This window comes from Meles meles, chromosome 3 (assembly GCF_922984935.1).
Source record: "Meles meles chromosome 3, mMelMel3.1 paternal haplotype, whole genome shotgun sequence".
In the NCBI taxonomy this organism is placed as follows: Eukaryota; Metazoa; Chordata; class Mammalia; order Carnivora; family Mustelidae; genus Meles; species Meles meles.
In genome coordinates, this window is record NC_060068.1 from 69782585 (window position 1) to 69806842 (window position 24258).

The window sequence follows — 24258 nt, forward strand, 5'->3', positions numbered from 1 at the left end:
TCACACAAAGCTTTCTTTAGTCCTTAGACATGCATTCTTTGTTTGGGATCGTGATAGGTTTTGTTGCCATGAGAACATTTTACCACGAGAACATTGTCAAGACAGTAATCTAAAGATGTCACATCCAAATACCAAGCAAATAGATCAGTTCAAAATCAGTTCATACTCTTTATATTATATAGATAAATGATACTTTATTCTTTATTTTTCATTTCATAACTGATTATCTTAATATCATTTATAATTATCCTAGTTTATGAAGCTGTTCTCTGCCTTTGGTAAGAATGGATTTCCTGGATATTTCATAGCATTTTGCCCATGTTGTTCTGCGGAACACTGCTTCAAGGAGATGTTAATAGATGCACTATGTAAGGATATAGGTTTTAGAAGTGTAGCCATCCTGATCTCTGTCTAAAAGATTCACAATGCACGTTAATATGCTAAAGACTCCAAGAAGCCCTGGGAGGCGGGGGGTGGGGGGTGGGGGGTGGGGGGGGGTGGGGAGAGAAGGTGATTTTTAGCACACAGGTACCCAAACAGTTTATGACAAAACACTTTCTTCATGACAAATAAGGAACATTTGGAGCAGTGCTTCCTGAGAGTAACAGTTTAAGGGATTTCTTCTAAAGAGTAATAATTATCAGGGCACCTGGGTGGCTCAGTGGGTTGAGCCTTTGCCTTCAGCTCAGGTCGTGATCTCAGGGTCCTGGGATCGAGCCCTGCGTTGGGCCCTCTGCTCAGCGGGGAGTCTGCTTCCCCCTCTCTCTCTGCCTGCCTCTCTGCCTACTTGTGATCTCTATCTCTGTCAAATAAATAAATAAAATCTTTTTAAAAATAATTATCTTCTTTAGACACAGAACCAAATATAATGAAATTGTGACAGCATTTGGAGTCAGAAGTCATAGGTTTCAGTCACCTAAACCAGTTACGAATTTGTCATCTGGGGAAGTTCTTTAACCTCTTTGAAGATTACAAAGGCTATCCTGCAGGTATAAGATGCTCAGCAAATACTGGTTTTATTTTTCTTATTTTATAATCCCCTCCCACATTCTGATGATGAGACCAAGTGCCAGACTGTGGGCCCAGCTGGAGTTGACCATCCCTAAAGGGATGGGCCTCCCTGATAGCACCTGTGCTTCTAGAGAGCCAGGTGGGGTACAGTGATATTGAGACTAGGCAGGAGATAGGTGGGGAAGTGGTTAGTCCACCCACACGTTCTCACATGCTGCAAAATGCAGCTGGTGATTATTCTCTCAAGAGAAGGCTACTAGCATACATATCAATGAAAATAAGTCCTCAGGTCTAGTTTGGCACGGGTGCCTTAGTTACTAGCCCCTACTTTAGGGAGGTCAACAAGGAAGTTCTCTCTTTTTCTGTGAAGCAATCACAAAATCAGCCAGAAGAGTTAAGGTTAATACTTTTCAAATATAATAAAAAATATTATATAAATATTATAAATAAATAATAAATAAATAAAATAAATAAAATAAAATTAAATAAATAAAAAATAAAAAAAATAAATAAAAAAAAATAAAAAAAAGAAAAAAAAATTTCTTTAGGCTATAACTACAACATTATCTGTAAGCTTTTTCTATATTAAATTATCCAATGCTAGTTACAAATCAAAATGTTGAGCGAGTACTAAAACTTTAAATATGGTTTTCCACAAATTTTAAACAGATGCAGCTTTAACCTAAGAACCTTTCAGATCCATTTCCTCATTCTACTTGTCCTAAGAAATGACTAGCATGGACATTTTGGTGAAAGGGGTGTCCTGACTAAAATGGGGCTTAGTTTCTCTGAGACTACCAACCCTCTATACCCTCTCTCCCATCCCATCCCTCTTCCCATGACCCATCCTCGGCCCATGGCAAAATGTGAGCAAAAGCACATGCCATGTAGGTTGTGTCTTTTTTAGAAAAAAGTCCCCTTTGTCAATTTTCCTCACACATCAAACATACCTTCACAAGGATGACAGCAAATTGAGCAATATAGGCTAAAAGATGCAAAAGACTGGAAATTAAATGTTTAAAAAATAAAACTATGTTTTTCTCTTGGAAATCAAGAGTCATGACATGCGATCCAGAACTTAGATGTTTCTAGGGAATAGTTACATCGTCAAACCCATGTCAGATAAATTGTGACTCCAGATGAGAAGGATGCCTGGGTAAGGCACACAGCAAGTTTTGTAAAACAAAAGACAACCCAGAGCAAATATGTTACCCACCCTCCCTTCCTTCCTTCCTTCCTCCCTTCCTTCCTTCTTTTTTCTTTCTTTTCCCTTCTTTCTCTCTCTCTTTCTTTTGTAATGAGCATATGAAGTAGTTCCAGATGGTGAGCAAGTGGCCAGACTCAAACAGTTACTAAGCTTGCTGGCATAAGAGAACCTGCTTAGCGGTGACACACAAGTGCCGAATCCCCACAGTCCTGCTTCCTGGTGAAAACCGGAGAGAGCAAACTAACAATAGAGAAATGAGTACTGTAATTTATCTTGGAGGCCATTTAGGTTGTTTATCCCAAACTACATTTTGATTCCAGTTACAGTTTAATTATGAGTATTTGTTCTCTAACAGAGACTAAACAAAGGGTAACTATTTTCTTTTATCTTTTTCTTTGTTATGAAAATTTCAGTTTCATGTTTGCCTCTCCTCTCTCCTTAAATAGTGTCTCATGCTATGTAAACGCATTCAGCTCAATTTCTTCCCACTCCGATGAAGTCTCTAAAACTAACAATAAGAGCAGGAGTTTTTACATATAAGAAATGTGTGACTTAATAATGTCTTATATATTTCTTTGAGCTTTTACTACATAGATCCGATGCGTCGCTTCAGTTGTAAAGACACCACCAAGACTCCGGGCATCAAACAACTGACATAAATTTTAACAGTGGAGGAAACCCACTAAGTTTAAATACCCCCCTCCTGCTGTAACTGGCAAGGTGTTTTTGTTTCTGATCATGAAATGGGAAGTTATAAAGATACAGAAGGAAGGTGGGTTATGCTCATTCTCTTTCGTGTTTCTCCCACCGTTTCTGTCCTAGGCCAGCAGTGATGGATTTGCTTTGTTTCAGAGCCCATAGTCCACTTGCAAAACATGTTCTGTATTCTGGTTTTGCAGTTGCTCAAAGGTTAGTTTCAGCACATAATTTTTGTCAGATAGACTGCTGAAGAGTAAAACACCCTACACAATGCTTGCTGCTACTTTTTGTCATGGGAAATCACATTTTCCCCCTCTATATGCTATAGATAGGCACCCTGTGACTTGCTCGGCCATCTCTGGATTCTGCCTAAATTGTAGTGATGAAAAATATTTGATAATCAGTTCTTTCTTGGTAGAAAAGACATGTCTGGTTTGGGTTGAAACTAAATTCTATATTGCTTTACAAATTAATTGGTAATTAAAATTTGAAAAATACATAAAACATTGTATGCAACAATTTAAAAAGAACTTCTTTACTATGATATTTAATATTCACTTTTCCTGACACAAGAGTAATACATTTTAATTGTTTTCATCTATCACTTGCATTATTGATCAGGTTTTTTTTCTTTTTTAAATAAACCTTCATTTATCTATTTTTGGGTTAATTATTTTTTTGTGATTGTTCTCCAAAAAAAACTATTTCCACTGCCATCGGTGTTTTGCGTTGTCTTGCTTTTTATTTCGTCATGAAAGGTTTTCATATTTCATTTCATGTCAACTAGGATCCTCATGTGGTTTCAACATAGTTGATACACATTTATTGAACGAGAGAGAAATGGACAGTTTATCATTAATAATCTGCATTTCATTCTATACGTAACAGTAAGTGTATACATTGTATTAAGTTGGTTTTATTTTTCAAAAGTTCATCTGTAGTCTTTGAATAATGAAAGGTATTCTGAATATGTGCATACTCCTCAAACTTGATGCAGACTCAAACTCCTCTGTCCATAGCTCACAAACTTCACATGACACCACAGGTTATCAGGGAGGGGTTGAGGGCATTCACTTTGGATTTGCAAATCTCAATTTAGTACGTACTTACTACCTGCCAGATGTTCAAGTCACTTAAATTTCTGAGTCTCACTTTTCCAACCCTAAAATAGACATAATATTTATCTCATAGGTTTATCATGAGGATTATAAAATATAAGTGTATAAACATACATGATTAATCACTTAAATATACTCAGAAAACATGAAGCATAATTATGATTATTAATATGTCATTTCAATGCAATAATTTGATACAGAAATTAAAACATACCCAATTAATTTGAATATTTGAAAAATCATTTCTAATGAAATGGACTTGTAACTTACCAAAAGGTGTAATTCTACCAAGAAAGTGAATATCATATTACAGGCAATAACTTCTTGCAAACGATTTTTAAAGGAAGGGTTTTTTGTTCCATTGTGACAGCTATAAAATTTTAATATAACTGTTAAAAGAAAGAGCTTTCTGGGGCTCAGTCAGTTGAGGGTCCAATTCTTGATTCTGGCTTAGGTCATGACCTCAAGGTTGTAAAAGTGAGCCACAGGTCCCAACATGGATCCTGCTTAAGATTCTCTCTCTCCCTGTAATCCTCTCCCCAACTTCCCTCCCCCATTTGCATGTGCACTCACTCTCTCTAGGAAGGAAGGAAGGGAGGGAGGAAGAGTTTTCTTACGATTTCTCAACTTGAAAAATTTAAAGCACCCTAGGACAAACCTTTAAAAGGGAATGACTTTTATGGATAACTGAGGGCTTCTGTCTGCACATTTCAGATTTCAATGATCACTTGAAAACAAATGATTCCTTCTATAAGGTAATGTAACTTTATAACTATGTTATAAACTTTATAAAAGTTATGTTATAACTTTGTAACTATGTTTTCTCTCAAGAAATTTGAGGGAAAAAACAAGATTAAGAGTACAATATAAGAAAAGTAAATAATAGATAAAAAGTAACTTACTGAAAGTGTATTTCTTAATAAATCACCCTGTATTTACTTAGTGTAGGTGCATGCCCATTCGATCATGAGCTCATATACTACGTTCAGAACTCTGCCATTTGGCTTGCAGTGAGGGACTCACAGGGTCACCTTCACTGATGCACCAGCATGGCCCCCGATCTTATAGTCAGTAAGTTAATACAGAAGGTCAAAATGCAGATACAGCATTGGAGACACAATCTTAAAATATGATTGATTATAATACAGCTTTTCTGGAAATACATTTTTTGGAGGAAAGAGTTCATCATCTGGACTATATGGTTCAAAAACTGAGTATCTGGTGACTCCAGTTGCAACAAACATTTATCAAGTGTCCGCCAGGAACTAGGGAAGGCACTGGGGAAGCAACAATGAGTAGAATACAGATTCCTTTCCTTAAGGATATCACTGTGTCTTGAGGCAGGACACATAAATATTTGGAACAGGCTCATTGTCACTAGAGAAAATGTGAATGGCTTATGAAGACAGTGAAGAGTATGCATCCCAGACCCTCCTAAAACAGTCTGTGGGAAAATTCTTGGAGGGGGTGGTACCGTCAGAAGGGATACATGGATGAAGAGACAAGGCCACAGCTTGATAACCAAAGGATAATATGCTTCAGTCATAAGCTCTCTTTAGTTTCTATAAGACACAGGAATCAATATCTAAGCAACACTGACTTGAACATGGTAGGTAAGCATAAGAGCCTATTAAGGCTTGGATAAAGTGGAAGGGAAGATCTCAAGTGGAAGCTAGCTTTTGTTTTCCACATACTGCTTTTGCTGCTGTTCTAGGACTGGTTTAAAAACATATATTATTTATTTATTTATTTGTTTGTTTGTTTGTTTGTTTTTTAAAGACGGAACACATGTGTGCAAGTTGGGGAAGGGGGCAGAGGGAGAGGGAGAGAGAAAATCTTAACCAGTCCCACTGGGGGTCTCAAGGTCAGGACTGTGAGATCATGAGCCAAATGTGAGAACCCTGAGCCAAAATAAAGAGTCTGACACTTGACCAATTGATCCACCCAGGCACCCCTGAAAACAGATTTTCTCTTGTTTTTTTTTTCTCTTGGTTTATTCTTTGCTTTAAGAGTTACTGTGAAGAGTTCATATGTTTCTGCTACTTCTAATTTCTTATCTCAGTTTAATATATATAGAAACTCTCTCTTTTCTTTTTAAATGTAATGAATGAATTATATTTCTCATTTCGATATGAAACTACTCCTGATGGACTTCCAGTATTTTAAAATCTATCTCAGTGGGGAGGCATCTGAAAGATATTCTTACCCTCCCAAAGCACTATAATGGTAGTAATTTGGCTACATGCAGGATTCATTTTATATCGCTAAGCCCTTGCAGCCTCCTCAGATTGTCAACAGGAAGTGGGAGTTCCTTGACCACAAAACTTTTGGAATTATTAGTATTTTGAGGCTGCATTGAATGGGATTTCCTAATGTATCTTCTCAGATTTTGGCAACTAGGGCGGTGACCAGAGAATTCTTGATGCTGAGCCTTCGGGTCTGGATCATGTTTCCTTTTCATTATACTGTGGTCTGATGTTGGTAGTTTTTCATTTCCAAAACAAGAAACATCTGTTTAAAACATTTTTTTTAAACAATTGATAGGAATTTCTCACTTACTATTGGGGTGAGCTTTGTTGATGAGATAAAATTAATTTCTGTTGTTCTTTGGCTCATACTAATTTCCTCTTAATATTTGCTTAAGGTAGTCAGAGTTGTCTTTGAATACAAAATAATAAATGCAGTGTATGCAAAAGCATTGATAATATATCTTAACAAATAGACTATTGTAATTATAAACAACTAAGTAGGTACATAAAAATTGTATCAGTTTGGGTCCCCTAGAAGCAGATAGGAAGACAGAATAAGAACTGCAAGTGATTTTTTGGGAGCACTTCCTATGAAAGATGAAGGGGAGAGTGAGCAGGAAGGCAGGGAAGGCTTTCGGATTGTGACACAAGCTTGATACCTATGAAAGAAGAGAGGAAAGAAATAAAAGACTGGAGTAAAGAGAGTTTCAGGTACCATGTAGCTCTTGGAAAGTCTTCACCAGGCCAATGTGTAGTCCCAGAGCAAAAATGAACCATTGGTGTGGGCTGCATTCAGCCAACAAGACTGGAATCATTTCCCTACTCAGAGACCGAGAAGTTCATCTAGGATACAACCTCAGCAAAGCTGAGGTGGACGCTAAATATGTATTCTCTCTTGAGGTAGATCCTGAACAGTGTACATCCATGGCTGCCACCCTGGTCTTTCTCAGTATTTTGCTTCATATCATGGAAATCTCACTGACCAGGAAAACATACATAGGAAGGATTTCAAAAACCATTACAGTATAATAAATTATAGCAGTATTTAGTTACTTGGACAAAACAAAGTTTATTGAAAAAATTAATGTCAGAGTCCTACTTAAAGAAAATCCTGCTGTAGGGCACCTGGGTGGCTCAGTGGGTTAAAGCCTCTGCTTTCGGCTCAGGTCATGATCCCAGGGTCCTGGGATCGAGCCCCATGTCGGGCTCTCTGCTCCGTGGAGAGCCTGCTTCCTCCTCTCTCTCTGCCTGCCGATCTGCCTAGTTGTGATTTCTCTCTGTCGAATAAATTAAAAAAAAAAAAATTAAAAAAAAAAAGAAGAAAATCCTGCTGTAAGTCAGTTATTTAAAATTGGTATTTTTGACCTTAAAATGTCTTAGAGCCTCTTAATTTTTTTAACACTGATAGAAGTTTGCAAAGATAATTAACGACATATTTTATTTGAACAAAATTTAGCATTTTGTTTCATTGTTGTTTTAGAAAAGAGACTAATTTTGCTATTTGGGACAACATGGATGGACCATGAAGGCATTATGTTAAGTGAAATAAATCAAGGAGAAAAAGACCAATGCTGTGCCATCTCACATATATACAGAATCTAAAGAAAACAAACAAAAAAATGAACTCACAGAGACAGAGAACAGATTGGTTGTTATCAAAGGTGGGAGGTGGGAGTTGGGTGAAAAGGGAGAAGATGGTCAAAGGCACAAACTTTTGGTAATAAAATAAATAAGCTATGAGGATATAATTTACAGCATGGTGACGATAGTTAATAATATGTATTATGCATTTAAAAGTTGCCAAGAGAGATCTTAGATGTTCTATCATAAGAACAAAAATTATAACTGTGTAGTAATCGATGTTAATTAGACTTATTGTGGTGACTGTCTCACAATATATACAAATATTGAATCATTGCATTTGTATACCTGAAACTACTATAATGTTTATATATATATACATATATATATATATAGTATCTCAATGAAAAAGAATTAGAGTATTCTCTTATTCTTATAGTATAAGACACTAAGAGTATTCTTACTATGAAAAAATAATACTGAATAATTTGTGTTAGATGGTATGGGAATTATATAAAGGTAAACTAAACTTGGAGTTTTGTGTCTCTGGAGTTTTCAGCTTTACCTTGTGGTACCAGAATATCTTGATACAGAGGAAAAAAGAAAAACATAAGACCCATCATATATAGTATACAAAGTATATAATAAAACATGTTTTAGAAAAACATTTAATGACAGGAGAAAATAGACAAGACTATTATTAAGAGGAATAAAATAATGAAAAGCAGTTTGAAAATGTCCTCTTATTGCCAAATTTATATACTACTGTTTTAACAATACTTATTCTAGGGTTTTAGGATTATATATCTGTTTGCTTAGGTTTTATAAGTGTTCTAAAATAAAAATGTATTACTCTTATAATTCTGAGCAGCTATAAATTTTTAGAGTTATAAGTAATTACTAGCTAGCAAGTTTACACACACACACAAATGCACACAAAATCACTAATACTTACAATGCAACATCAACAACAAGTCAACAGATGGAAAAATAATTGACTTTTTTTTTATTGAAGTATAATTAACACACAGTGTTATATTAGTTTCAGATGTACAATGATTCAAGTAATTTTATACATTACTCAGTGGTCATCAAGATAAGTATACTCTTAATACACTTTATCTCTTTCACCCGTCTCCCCATCTGCCTCCCTTCTGGCAATAACCACTTTGTTCTCTGTCTTCAAGAGTCTGTTTTTTATTTGTCTCTTTTTTCCTTTGTTCATTTTTTTCCTTAAGTTTCACATATTAGAGAAATCATATAATATTTGTCTTTCTCTGTCTGACTTATTTTATTTAGCATCATACCCTTTAGGTCTACCCTTGTTGTTGTAAATCTCATTCTTTTTTATGACTGAGTAATATTCCATTGTATGTATCTGTGTGTGTGTGTGTGTGTGTGTGTATTCTTCTTTATCCATTAATTTATGGATGTACAAGTTGGTTTCTTCCATATCTTGGCTATTGTAAATAATCTGCAATAAACATGGGGGTTCATAGATCTTTTCAAATTAGTATTTTCATTTTTATTTGGTAAAATACCCAGTAGAGGAATTAATGGATCATATGGTAATTCTATTTTTAGTTTATTGAGGAACCTTCATAATGTTTCCCACAATGGATGCATCAATATGCATTTGCACCAGTGGTGCATAAGCTTTCTTTTTTGTCAACATCCTCACCAATACCTGTTATTTCTTATCTTTTTGCTTCTAGCCATTCTAACAAGTGTTGTGATATTTCACTATGGTTTTGATTTGCATTTCCCTGTTGATGAGTGATGTTGAGCATCTTGTCATACATCTGTTGCCTTTTAGTATGTCTTCTTTGGAAAAATGTCTATTCAGGTCCTCTGCCCATTTTTAATCAGATTATTTTTGGGGAGGGGGTTGGTGCTGAGTTGTGTAAGTTCTTTATACTTTTGGCCTATTAAGCCCTTATTGGATATATCATTTGCAAATATCTTCTTCCATTCAATAGACTGCTTTTTTTGATTGTTGATGATGTCCTTAGCTGTGAAAAGCTTTTTATTTTTGATGTACTCCCATTAGTTCAATTTTGCTTTTGTTTCCTCTTAGAAGACATTTCTAGAAACATACTGCTTTAGATGATGCCAAAGAAATTAGTGCCTCTGTTTTCTTTCAGAAGTTTTATGGTTTCAGGTCTTACTTTAGGTCTTTAGTTCATTTCGAGTTAATGTTTGTATATGGTGTAAGGAAGCAGTCCAGTTTCAAACAAGAGAAACCCCATAAGGCTATCAGCTGATTTTCAGCAATAACTTGCATTCCAGAAGGGAGTGGCATGATGTATTCGAAGTGCTGAGTGGAAAAACCTACAACCAAGGATACCCTACCTAGCAAGGTTATAATTCAAAACATAAGGGAAGGGGCACCTGGGTGGCTCAGTGGGTTAAAGCCTCTGCCTTCGGCTCGGGTCATGATCCCAGGGTCCTGGGATCGAGCCCCACATCGGGCTCTCTGTTCCGCAGGGAGCCTGCTTCCTCCTCTCTCTCTCTCCCTCTCTGCCTGCCTCTCTGCCTACTTGTGATCTCTGTCTGTCAAATAAATAAAAATTTAAAAAAAAAAAAACCATAAGGGAAAATAGAGTTTCCTGGACAAACAAAAGTTAAAGGAGTTCATCACCACTAAATCAGCCTTATAAGACTTGTTAAAGGTAATGCTTCGAGTGGAAAGGAAACATCATAGTCATGAATAAGAAAACTATGAAAGGAAAAAATTTCATAGATAAATTCAAATATATAATAAAGAGTAATCACTTGTAAAACAAGTATGGAGGTTAAAGCATAGAAACAAAAAGAAAAAAAAAACACTATAATCAATTATATCTACAAAAAATCAGTCAAGGGATTCACAAAATAAAAGAATGTAAAGAATAATATACATAAAATATATGTATTTTATACATATATTTAGTGGGGTGGATAAAAATTTAGTGCTTTAGAATGTAACTTCAGCAACCATCGGCTTTAATATAGACTGCTGTATATATAAGATGTTCTATATGAACCTAATTATAACCGCAAGAGAAGAAAGGAACATAGAACTACAAAACAACTGTAAAACAACAAAATGGCAATAAATACAAACCTATCAAAGATGACATGTATATACATGTATATAAATATAAATGGACTAAGACTCCAACAAAAGACAGAGTGACTGAATGAATAAAAAAGCAAGACCCATCCAAATGCTGCCGACAAGAGATTCATCTCAGACCAAAAGACACATGCAGATCAAAAGTGAAGGGACCAAAAAACATTTACCATGCAAAAGGCATCAAAAGGAAAGTTGGGGTAGCAATACTTACATTGGACAAAATAAACTTTAAAACAAAGATGATAACAAAAGACAAAGGAGGAGACACTACATGATACAGGGAAAATCTAGTAAGAGGATATAACTATTATGTGTCCAACATATGACACCTAAATACATAAAGCAACTATTAACAGATAAAAGGAAGAAATTAACAATAATACAATAATAGTGGGGGACTTTAACACCTCATTTACATCAGTGGATAGATCATCCAGACAGAAGAGCAACGAGTAAACAGCAGCTGTGAGACACGTTAGACTAGATGGACCTAACAAATATATTCAGAATATTCCATTCAAAAATTGCAAATTATAAATTCTTTTCAAGTGCACATTGAATATTCTCCATAATAGATCATGTTAGGCCACAAATTGAATCTCAATAAATTCAAAGAGACTGAAATCATATCATGCATCTTTTTTGACCAGAAAGGTATGAAAGTAGAAATCAATCATAAGAGAAAAGTCTGGAAAGAACACAAATACATGGAGGCTAAATAATATACAACTAAACAATGAATGGGTCAACCAGAAATCAAAGAAAAAACAAAATACATGGAGACAAATGAAAATACAATGGTCTAAAATCTTTGGGATGCAGCAAAAGCTGTTCTAAGTGAAGTACATGCAATACAAGTCTACTTCAGGAAAGAAGAAAAATCTCAAACAACCTTATGCCTAAAGGAGCTACAAAAAAGAAGAACAAGCAAAGCCCAAAGACAGAAGGAAATAATAAAGATTAGAGCAGTAATAAATGAAATAGAGACTAAACAAACAATAGAAAAGATAAATAAAACCAGCAGCTGGTTGTTTGAAAAGACAGCAGAATTGATGCACCTTTAGCCAGACTTATTTAAAAAAAGAGAGACAGAGAGAACTCCAATAAGTAAAATCAGGAATGAAAGAGAAATAGCAACTGACACCACAGAAATACAAAGGATTATAGGAAAATATTATGAAAATATTATGAAAAATAATATGCCAAAAAATTGAACAACCTAGAAGAAATGGATATATTCCTAGAAATATATAACCTTCCAAAACTGAATCAGGAAGAAGTAGAAAATTTAATTAAGTATTTAATTATTTTTATTTAATTATTATTTCATTATTTTTATTAACATTCAGTGTATATATAATGTATTATTTGCCCCAGGGTACAGGTCTGTGACTCATCAAGCTTACACACTTCACAGCACTCACCATAGCATATACCCTCCCCAATGTCCATAACCCAGCCACCCTATCCCTTCCTCCCTACCCCCAGCAAACCTCAGTTTGTTTCATGAGATTAAGAGTCTCTTATGGTTTGTCTCCCTCCCAATCCCATCTTGTTTCATTTTTTCCTTCCCTACACCCCACCTGCCCTTTTTCCCACCCTGCACCCCCAGCCTGCCTCTCAAATTCCTCATATCAGAGAGATCGTATGATAATTGTCTTTCTTTGATTGGCTTATTTCGCTCAGAAGAAATAGATAATTTGAACAGATTAATTACTACCAATGAAACTGAATCAGTAATCAAAAAGCTCACAAACAAAAGCTCAGGACCAAATGGCTTTACAGGTATATTCCATCAAATATTTAAAGAAGAGTCAATACCTATTCTTCTCACGCTATTCTGAAAATTAAAAAGGAAGAAATTCCTCCAGATTTATTCTACAAGGCCAGCATTACCCTGAAACCAAAACCAGATAAAGACACAACAAAAAAGGAAAACTACAAGCCAGTATCTCTGATGAATAGAGATGCAAAAATCCTCAACAAAATATACACAACCCTAAAGACTCTTCCAAGAAAACTACTAGAACTGATAAATGAATTCACTAAAGTCACAGATTAAAAATTCATATATGGAAATCTGTTGTATTTCTGTACACTACTAATGAAATAGCAGAGAAATTTAGAGAACAATCCCATTTACAACTGCACCAAAAACAACAAAATCTAGGAATAAACTTAACGAAACAGGCAAAAGACCTATACTCTGAAAACTGTAAAACACTGATGAAAGAAACTGAAGATGACACAAACCAATGAAAAGATATTCCATGCTCATGGATTCAGAGAACCAATATTGCTAAAATGTCCATACTACACACAGCAATATACAGATTTAATACAATCCTTTTCCAGAGGCCAACAGTTTTCACAGAACTAGAACAACAACAACAAAAAAAATCCTAAAATTTGTATGGAACCACAAATGTCCCCAAACAACCAAGCAATCTTGAGAAAGAAGAACAGAGAGATATCACGATCTTCGATTTCAAGATCTACTACAAACCTGTTATCATCAAAACAGTATGGTACTGGCACAAAAATAGATGCATAGATCACTAGACCAGAATAGGGAGTGCAGAAATAAACCCATGCTTCTCTGGTCAATTCATCTTCAACAAATTGTGCTGGCAAAACTGGACAGTATATGCAAAAGGAGAAAGATATTTGACATTCACTTTCCTTGCACAATCTAATTGTATTATATAGTCAAGACTAAGAGGTTGAAATATTTTTACTGTGGTGAATCTTCTAACTAAAATTATAAAAATCCTCAAATTTATAAACTATGACCCAGAACAAAAATACCAAACTCCACCCAATTCTAATAAATAGTATTGGTTTTTGTATAGGGTTATATTGTCTCTTCCATCAGTTTTTCTTAAATCTACCTTGTATTTTCTTTGTGCTTATTTTTGACTTGAAATTCATCCCATATGTATAAAGAAATAAGGTTGAAAATGCTAGCAGAGGACATATAGGATCTACAATTACAATGAAAAAAAAAACACAGGAATCATTTTAACTCAGTGGATAGAAGATTACAAATCTGTACAGGATATATTGTTCAAGAGAAGATATGATTATAAAGGATGACAAAGTTTTGTTCTTTTATGGTTGAGTATGAATTTAAACAGAGAATAAAAGGTGATCTATGACACAATATTTAAGAGTTTGGCTAAAATATTCAACATCTCTTTTGGATACCTATTTTTTTTTTAATAGACCTATAGCTTTTTTTTTTTCAGTGTTCCAAAATTCATTATTTATACACTCTTGATATTAGCTCAGGGAATTACTAGGAGTTACTAGAGAATATATAAAGGTCAGGGCTGGTGAATATATCTGCTGATAACACTTTGAATGCAACTAGAATTTGCAGGTGCTTTAGAATCTGAAAGTCATATTAAATGTCTAGGTGTGAAGTAAGGGAGCCATGTGATGTTTGTGTTGAGATCATCCAGGAATGGGAGTTCATGCCTCAACACATTTTCAAAGTAGGTAATAGAGATTAATATATTCTGGAAAATGATATTCAATAGAATTTATGTCACCTCTGAGAAAAGGAATATACTTAGTAGAAAATGCACCCATAGAGCACTAGCTTGTACCCCTGTCAGTCACCATTGACTTAAAAACAAATGAAGTCATGGATAGACTCTTCTCTTGAGTAGAAAAGTTCTCTATTTAAGACATAATATTTTCCCCACATTTGATTAGACATAAATTCCTTAAGAGCCAAAAGTAACAGAAAGTTGAGAAATGTAATAGTATTTATAATTTCTATTTCCCTTGTCTCTTGATACAACACAGATCTTGTTATTAATGCAAATGCACCCAAAGAAGTATATAAAGAGCAACTGAAGTATTCTACATGGATAACCATCTCAAAGTAGATCATTAAAGTGATTTTTCCTTAAAGTGAGCTCATCCAAATCAAACTGTAACATAAAAATATACATTTCATGGGGCACCTGAGTGGCCCAGTCAGTTAAGCGCCCAATTCTTAATTTTGGCTCTGGTTATGATCTCTGGATTGTGAGATCAAGCCCCACAGTGAGCTGCACACTGGGAATGGAGCCTGCTTAAGATTCTCTCTCTCTGTCTGTCTGTCTCTCTCTCCCTCCGCCCCTACCCACCCCTAAAAAAATAATAAATAAAAATAGGCATTTCATAAAAATACAAAAAATGCAAATTTTGTGAAATGTGAAACATCTTCAGTTCTTTATTCCAATAAAAACTTTGTAACTGAAGATAGCTGCTTTAATCATCTCAGTTTTAAAACTAAATTAGAGACACAGAATATATCAGGAATAGTTACCACTTCAGTTTGTCCCATTTAAAGCTTTCATGGTGTAGTATCACAAAATGCTAGATTTGGGATTAGAAAATCTTGATAAGAAGTGTCTCACCTAAGGAATCTTTTGCACGAAAGTCCTAGATCAGTAGCTGGGTCAAAATGTTTCAGTCCTCCCTATGCTGCCTGAGGCTATCCGTCCTTCATCTACTGGAGAAAACCTGAACCTTACACACTCGTATCAGAATTGTATCACCTTTTCCTCCCTTCACGTTTTGTCTAGGATTTTTCTAACTTCTCAGATTTTCCATGCGTTGAATAGTTCAACCTCTCTATTTCTGCATCAGTCTTTATCACAACTCCTGTCATTATCAGGGTAATTTCTGGGTTCACCTGGACACGGAAACCAATACACCAGTTCTTCTTTTTTGTTAACCTCTGCAAGTTCAATTCCCTTCATCATCTAGCGATTCAACCACCCTTTACCACAGCCACACCTTTGACATAATCATCTTCACAACGGCTGTGCTTTTAAAATATTCAATTTTTATCTGTCACTTTCTCAGGATGGTCTTCAGGATTCAGAAATAAAGAAGTCTTATGGAGAAATCAGATTCATATATGTCTTAACAATCTTAAAAGCTATGAGAAAGAATAGATCAGTTACTTACAAAGAAATGACAATTAAACTGACAGCATCAATAGACACCAGAAACAAATGGAATAGTGTTTTCAAAGTGCTAAGGGAAAATGATTGTCAAATTAAACTTCCATGTTCAGAATTAATGAGTGAAGGTGAAATAATGATACTTTTAGACACACAAAGTCTGAGAGTTATTCTGCTCATAGACCCTTATTAAATGAACTACCATATTTCACTGGATTTAAGATGTCATCAATTATATCATGTATCAGCAAAAGAAAAAAAAATGCTTTTAATTAAACTATGCTATGCCCTCAATTGTAAAGTGCATTCTAATTACAGAGATGTTGAAAATATGAAAAACTTATATTTTAGAATAAATTCAATAAAAATGAATAGAGGAAATACTTCATCAAAAAGGAGTGAACCCAAAAGGTAAGAATAAGATGTAAGACAATATTGAGCAAGGAAAACTGTAAACATATTTGCAAATGCAAACAAGACCTGACTATAGCTAGCAATAATTACTGTGTGACCAAAAAAAAAAAAAAAAAAGAAGAATTGAGCTAAAATGCCAGTACACAATAACATGGAAGAGAGGGAAGAGATTGCGTCAATTCTAGTCTGTGGTCCTTATATTATTTGGAGGAAAGGCTAGCAATACTCCTGAGCATTGTCAAATATTTTAATGGTCACCTGTAAAAGAGGAAATAAAATATTCTATATTCAAACAGGTAGAATAAAAATATGGAAATTTTTATTTATATAACAAATTCAGACCAATGAGAATGAATGAATGACTTAGACCTATTTCTGTAAATATATGTAAATTTCAAAAACAATGATGAATGAAAAAAGCAAGCTATGGTATAATACTGAGAACATAAATACCTTAATTGTTGTAACTAGCCAAACGGCTACTAATTACGGATTCCTGAATATTACCTAGGTCCTTATATAATCTACCCAACAACTGTCAGGAAAAAACCTAACTTTCCATGCCACTACATAAATACTCAGAAGTTAGGTATATACTAATAATGTTACCCCACTCTCTCCGCATAACATAGTTACTAAGTAATTGAGTTCAGTTTCAGCTCCAGGTGTTCTATCTCAAGAAGAATATTTATCTTTAATCACCACCTCCTACTATTAGTTCCCAATCCTTGTATAACAGAATCTCATATATAGCAGGCATTCAGTGAACTTATTTTTAAAGGAAGGAAATAAGGGAGACAGAGATAAAGGCTGAGGAAGACAGAGAAGAGTACTGGGAAGCATGGGAAGAAGAAGGAAAGAAAGTTGAGTTATGATGCCAACTCAGGACACTAGTAACCAAACTACCTTTATAACCAGTATTGCAATTGCAACAGGCCGGGAGCTTTATGGATGCATTTCCTTGATCAAGTAAATGGAGCAAAATTCTGATGAAAGTCATTCTATGTGTGTGTAAAGACTTGGGGAATGTATCATCCTTGCATTCTTGGAAAGAATCTACTGAGAAGATATTTGCCATCTGTATTCAGTTTGATGAATATAGTTTGTGTAAATCTGGCATGAAGATATCTGGATAGATATTCTACATTTTCACCTGCCAGGAATACTGAGGTTTATTAAGAGGTTTTATTCTAATAAGAATGAACGAAGTAGATAAGTAAGAAGGGAACAGAGTATACTGATCACTTATGTAAGATTATGAAGATCCAAATATAAATTTTAGTGGTTTCTCATTGTAAATAATAATAATTCCACTGAAATAGGGGTCAGTGAATTTGCCCAGAACAGTATATGTAACTTCTTTGACTGCTGTGATTCTACTTACATGTGGGTTCTGATTATTTGCTGAGTCGGGTGAGAAAACAGATTTTTTTTAAGTATTTTTAAGATTTAAGTGACAAACTCAAGTCCACAGTAGCTTTTTTGTTCAGTGGAATATCTGATATTGGCATTTGACTGCTAAAGAACAATACATGGCTCTCTCATCCTGACTCTGTATCTTCAGCAGAGCAAAGATGTCTCTTTCCTTGACCTGGGCTTCTAAATCTGGATGGCATGACATCTGGACAAAAGAATAAATAGCAAAACCTCTAGGAAGAAATTAGAAATAAATAATACCAAGATTTTACCTCTCTTGACTACATGGGAGGCATGATATTTCTGAATGGTGATAGGAACTCAAATTTGGATGTTTTCCATTTATATGCCACTGATGACTTGTGGACTTCCTTTCAAGAGGAGAAGCTGATAAAATGAAAATATGGTCTAAATATATATCAGTTCAGTAATTGCAACCAACACACAGATTTTCATATTTTACCCTATATGTGGGTATTATTTCAAAAATAACTAAATTCATTATTTTCATATGCAGAAAGATGTACCAGTTAGTACATAGAGTAAGAATTCTTGTTTTAATACCAGTCTGATGGAATAAGTTCTACCATGCTGCTTCACAGGGGTAACACATAAATTGTATTTCTTTTATATATCAGTAAATGAAACATGTATCTTATTTGGGGTCCAGGGGTAGTTTCACACAGATAAACTCTTCTGTTTCCTATTTGTGGATCTTTACCATTAGTGATCCAGGGAGTGATTTGTTGTGGTGCAAGGACATGAAAAAATATGAATTACATGATTAAAAATTTAATCTTTTTGAATTATCTTTGAATCCCTTTTTATCTTTTTGAACAAGAAAGAATATTGAAGGCCCAGTGCCTTCAGCAGAAATAGCACCTTGCTAGAATTAAATAGTGTTATTCTCTTTTTAGAGTAGTTACTTTTATTTTCCTCCTTTGCATATCAGTGATTCTAGTTTTTAATGTAGACTGGTTACAATTATTTTCTTATAAATAAATGCATTTAAGTGAAAAAGGCAAGTCAGTGTAAAGAAAAATATCGGAGAGCCATATAAGTTCTATTTTGGATAAGGCAAAACTTACAAGCTGGATAGAAGAATGTCTGAAATCTGGTACAATACTGTAGTGAGTGTTAAGTGACATAGTATTGATTGACAGAGCAAATTCTTTCTATATTGGCAAATGCAAGTAAAGAATCGCGATTATCCTCCAAACAATACCCTGCATAAGTGAGTCTCAATAGACTATGTAATTTTGTGCAGGTGTGTGTGTGTGTGTGTGTGTGTGTGTGTGTGTGTGTGTGTGTCCTAGATGCTAGCACTGGGCACTTTCCTCAGTTGTCTGGTTCTTTCGTAAGCTACAGTACTCTCAGCCTTCTAGTCACTGAGAAGTAGAAAGTGTATGCTAATATATTTTACTGTATACCTGTGCAAAACCCATGAGCAGATTCAGAGTATAAATAAAGGACATAAAGGGAAAATGTGCAATGGATCTGAGAGTCCTCTCTTTTCCCGTTTGAAGAAGGACTCTGGTACAGAGTTTGTTCTTTTACTGCTGGCTGATTCCCTTTAAATCGTCCATATGTTTTTGGAACTTAGAATGAGGCCAAATGACATTCTGTATTTAGGGTGCTGGTCTTCAGGAATGGAAAAGGATTTGTCTAAGTTTTGAAAAGCATTGTGAATGATGAAGGAACCACAAGCCATTAAGTTGCTTGTTACTGTAACCTCTAGACTGAACAATTCATAACAGCCCCAGTTCATAACCATAGCAAAATTCAGAATTATTCAAGCTTTCTATATAACAGGAACTTAGCTTGTTCCAATGATAAACAGATACACATGAAGGAAAATTCCACTGACCTTCTCTTCACCTCCTCCTCAGAGGCCTAACTGCCTTAAGAAGTAGTGTCAAAACAGAACACATACCTTCAGTTTCTGCAGTTTGGATGAGGAGGGAGGTGAATACTTTGCTTTTAAGTAAATGAGAATATGCTGAAATTGTAGCATAATGATAAGCCAAATATTGTAATGGTTTAAAAAGATCAGTTAACATCTTTCTACATGCAGAAAATTAAACATAAGTCTTGGTGGGGGTAATAAATATAGTTGTCTTTTTTTTTTTTTTTTTTTTTAAGATTTTATTTACTTGACAGAGAGAGAGACCACAAGCAGGCAGAGAGGCAGGCAGAGAGAGAGGAGGAAGCAGGGTCCCCGCCTAGCAGAGAATCCGATGCGGGGCTGGATCTCAGGACCCTGAGATCGTGATCTGAGCCGAAGGCAGAGGCCTTAACCCACTGAGCCACCCAGGCGCCCCAAATATAGTTGTCTTTTGACAAAAGTTCAAAATGAAAAAAGCGTATTTTGAATGATGGTCAAGATAATTCCTTCAGTAGTAGTAAGATATATTGATGTGTGTGTGTGTGTGTGTGTGCGCATAGAGAGAGTTTGTTGTTCGGAGTGCAGAAAAATAAACTCTAATTCACTTTGTTTAGGAAATTTAGCAAAATCTACCAAAATTTAAGTTGTGGATACTAACCTAGTTATCCCACTTCTATTAATTTACTTCGCTTACATCTAATCAAATATGGAATAATATATGTACATGATATAAGTTAGAGCATGTTTGTAACATCAGCAATTTTTAAAAACCTGAGAACAGATATCTGTCAACAAGAGACTGGATAAACCAGCTGTAGTATAGCCATTCCTTGAATACGATACAACTCTAAAAACTAGCAAATAATACCAAAAAAAGTAAGGTAAATATATATGTAAGCACATGGTAGAGTTTCTTGATGTATTACATCAATAAACAAATTACAGATATTTTAAAATAAGCAAACCAAAAAATAACACACATACATACATGCAAACATGCACACAAACATATTCATACATCAATGTCTTGGTTTCTATGTACTGGCTTATATTTTATAAATACCAAATCATCTGGGATGTTATTCACCAAAAAGTTAGCATGAGTGGAGAGTTACGACTTCATGGGAAGTGCAGTTCATGGGAGAGTGATAGCAGAGCAGAAGGACATGGCAGAAAAGTTTGTAGCTCTTACGAAATATTTATGTGAACTCCTAAGTATAATTGGGTAAGACTTTGACAGTGGTTGGAAGTCCTTTATCAGCAAAGTAGGGAGCAAACACACATGATTTGGGAGTTGCTTAAATGTGACTACATGCATAGTATAAATCCTAGAAAATGTGAGTTACAATTTTGTTTTTAAATTTTTCACTTAGTTGTTTGATATCAACTAACAGGTGTAGGAGTTATATGAAAAGGTCTGTACGTGAGTTAAGTTTGATGAGGTGTTTCACCCACAGGGCACTCAAACATTAAGACTGATGCTAGTAACAAACATTTATATAGAGCTTGATGATTGACATAAGGTGTTCATACAACAGTGTCTTGTTATAGTCAAATGTCATGAAATTAAATAATGCATCTACTTCATTAGTGTTATACCATGTTAGATACATCAACTATGACTGGAAACCTTATGGAAAAGAAAGGAGAGATATGTATTTAACAATTTTGATTTTGTAGTAACTTGAAATGAGTTAACCAAATCATTCTGTACTATGGGTTAAGATTAGGAAGGAAAACTTTAGTCATACATTAAGATTTAAAACAGAAATAATAAATGAATGAATGTGAGTTTTGTGACACAAATATGATTCTGAAAAGTACAAAGCGTGGTTACAGAAAAGTCCTGGTAAAAATTAAAACACATTTTTTTCTTTCAGATACCCATAAGCCACAATCTATACTATTATTTTAAGAATAAAGACAAGTGCCATTCCAAATGTAAACCAAGGTTTTTCTGGATTAGTAGTTTTAACTCTACTATTTTACAGAGAAGTGGCCTTCATTTTGAGAAAATGGTATAGGAAGACCCACGAACGTGTTTGAATTCATTTTCATGTTTGAATGCGGTATCTCAAAACAGAAGACGTGATAAAGGAGGAAGTAAAAGGAAAGAGGAAGAGGAAAATAGGTGGGAGGTTGTTTTCAAGAATGTCAAAGAACTATTTCAATATCTATTGTAAATGTTTATTTCAAATTGAAAGTGGTACAGAGAGGAAGTTTATAAAGAATTCAGGGGAAAGAACTGATTCAACCCAGGAGTTTCCTTATCTACCAAATACAATTCTTTTCTCCTTCTTCTTCTTCTTCTTCTTCTTTTTTTTTTTTTTTTGCATACAATGTTATTTTAGGAATTCTATTTCCTTTTTTAAAAAACAAGAATTAAAAGCAATACAATTTAGAAGCTACTGACTTCTTAAGTTTCTCCTAATCCATAGAAATTCTCTTTAGGGGAAAGGGCTCTATAACTAGTATCCATTCAATATTTGTTTCTTAAGGAAAAGAGCAGTAATAACAACAAAAGTAAAACTGATAGTTTTACTAGAATGCTTCCAGCAAAATGAGCTTTGTCCCTATGTCGGTAACATCAAATCAGCTGACAATTTAAGTAAATTCTAGTAACAAAACAAAGTAGTTGTTCTACTAAATAACCAGAAGAAATTGAAGAAAGAAAATAATTAAATTAGTAGAAATTTCACTCAACCCAATTTATTGAATAGTTTTATTTAGATGACCTGGTAATCTTGGTTCACCCTATACGAACACATTTTACTCTAGGCAGAATTTGAGAGTGAAAAGGTAAAAAAAAAAAATCCTCAGAGGCAAAAATAGTTCAAACTGGGCAAATTTTATTATACTGAATTTCTGGAGGGTGTGGAGGTTCTTTTGTAGAGTAGGAATGAAACCATATATTAACTATTTTTCCAAATAGGCCTTCAGTATTTAGAAACAGTTTTTCTAAATAGAAAATATGCAGTAATTTCCTATAGAAGAACTTTGATCAAGATCTCTCCTTTTTATGATTAGATAATGTGTTGCTCATGTGGCTTTTTCCAGATATAAACACAGAGAATGAAGGAAGCCCTTACAGTAGCTTGCACTGATACTTAGCTGACTCTCTGACTGACTACATGATCCAAAACCCAGTTACAGTGCCATGTAGGAATCTGTACCAAGGGAATAATTTTTGTTCCCTTCACATTCAGCTTCTTCAGCATCTTTCATCTTTCATTTAAATAGAGTAATAACAGGATATTTTTATTCTTGTCCTCTTTTGTGGTTTTTTCCTTTTGCTTTTTTTTTTTTGCTTTCATAAAAAATAAGGAATTATTCAAATAGATAATATGGTGGCTGGTTTGTAAAGTGAATATGCAATTTATGTGGGTTTCTTGGGGCTCAAAACTTTCTATTGTATCTCTAATATGCTAGTTGATGTCACTAGTTGATAAAGTGTTTATTTTTTTCATTTAATTTAATTTTTTAAGTGTTCCAGGATTCATTGTTTATGCACCACACCCAGTCCTCCATGCAATATATGTTTAAGAGATTTATCTAAATCTAGGAAAAGTGCTTGCAAAGCTTTAAAAATCACCATACTTTAAAAAATTGTTTTTAATTTAAATTCAATTTAATTAACACGTAATGTAGTATTAGTTTCAGAGGTAAAATTTAATGATGCATCATTTGCATATAATACCCAGTGCTCATTCCATCACATGCCCTCCTTAATGCCTATCATGCAATTACCCCATTGTCTCACTCACCACCCCTCCAACAGCCCTCAGTTTGTTTCCTAGAGTTAAAAGCCTCTTATGGCTTGTCTCCCTCTCTGTTTTTGTCTTATTTGTCTTTCCCTTCCCCTATGCTCATACGTTTTGTGTCTTAAATTCCACTTAGCATGATACCCTCTGGTTTCATCATGTTGTTGCAAATGGCAAGATTTCATTTTTCTTGATGGATGAGTAATATTCCATTGTATATATAAACCACATATTCTTTTTTTAAAAAAGATTTTATTCATTTATTTGTTATGGAGAGAGCACAAGCAGGGGGAGCAGCAAGCAGAGGGAGAAGCAGGCTCTCTGCTGAGCAAGGAACCTGATGCAGAATTCAATCCCAGATCCCTGAGGTCCTGACCTGAGCTGAAGGCAGATGCTTAACTGACTGAACCACCACCCAACCATCCTACCACATCTTCTTTACCCATTCTAGGCTCTTTCCATAGTTTGACTATTGTGGACATTGCTGCTAAAAACATTGTACTACATGTGCCCCCTTTGAATCACTATGTTTGTATCCTTTGGATGAATGCCTAATACTTTAATTGCTGGGTCATAGAATAGTTCTATATTTAATTTTTTGAGGAACCTCCATACTGTCTTCCAGAGTAACTGTACCAGCTTGCATTCCCACCAGCAGTGTAAAGAGGGTTCCCCTTTCTCCACATCCTCGCCAATATCTGATGTTTCCTGAGTTCATTAAATTTAGCCATTCTGACCCATGTAAGGTGATATCTCATTGTGGTTTTGATTTGAAGCCAAGTGATGTTGAGCACGTTTCCATGTGTCTGCTCACCATTTGTATGTCTTCTTTGCA